We start from the raw sequence: 1,099 nt of genomic DNA on the forward strand, positions 1-1,099 counted from the left end.
TTCAAAGTAGATCAGGAAAATATTGTATGAATTTCGTTCTAATTTATTTGATCATTCCACATTACAGACCTATGAATTGCTCAAATTTGATAACAAGTACTCAATTCAGTTCATTATGTAAGTTAAATTAGACTTCGCTGAAAAAAATCCAGTGGTGTGCAATGGTTCCTTGAATGAAATGTAATTTGTGCTAGAATTTGTTGTATCTGTCACAAATATTCCCAATTAGCGGCCGTAATTATTTGATAGTTTCTGCAATTATGGCTTAAACGGGTGAATTTGGAACTGTGGGGGACCCTAATTGGTCTAAATGTGATATTTTGCATATTTGCATAATGAGGAAATTGCTAGAAAATTGTGTTCATTCATTTGTGAAAAATCCTATGAATTTTATGAATTTGAAAGGTCTGTTCCCGCAGTCTGTGACTTTGCTCGCTGATCCCAGAGGAGGTGACTAGAAAGTAGCGGATGGGCACGACGCCAAGTGCAGTGGGGAGAATGGAACAGAACGTCACACTCTCTCTCGCTCAAGACACCGAGACATGATGGTACGCCCAAACTCACTCGGAGCCATGGGTGGCTGTACTATAGTCAACTGGACGCCGAGCGGTTGTTAAATAAATGGCTGAAAAGCATTTCTGTACACGAGTCTTTACTCACGTTGTTTATGATGTGTGCCATAGCCAGCAATGGAGACGTGCCGCTTATTCTGCATTTAGACCTCTTGGATAAGAATAATAGGCGATTCATTCTAGTTTCAGTATTAGCCCATTTGAAATATAGCCTAATCTGTTTTGGCTGTCTGACAAACTACTATTCGGGATCATATAAGGCACTGTTTTCTATATTTTCTTTTTTGATGTAATTAAGTAGGACCTAGTATTCTATCAACCTCGCGAATAAAAAAATGTTGGCCATATGTTTATGTTAAAATGTCAAGATAGGATATAGGTTGACCTAGTTATAGAATGGTTTGCACCAGAATTTCTATAGGCTACTCAACAACATACCATACTTTCGAAAATATGTGCTAAAATTGTTGAAAATTTGGCACGTGCACTAGGCTCATTAGGCTAATTTGTGTATTTGTATACTATGT

This window comes from Conger conger, chromosome 12 (assembly GCF_963514075.1).
Source record: "Conger conger chromosome 12, fConCon1.1, whole genome shotgun sequence".
Classification (NCBI taxonomy): domain Eukaryota; kingdom Metazoa; phylum Chordata; class Actinopteri; order Anguilliformes; family Congridae; genus Conger; species Conger conger.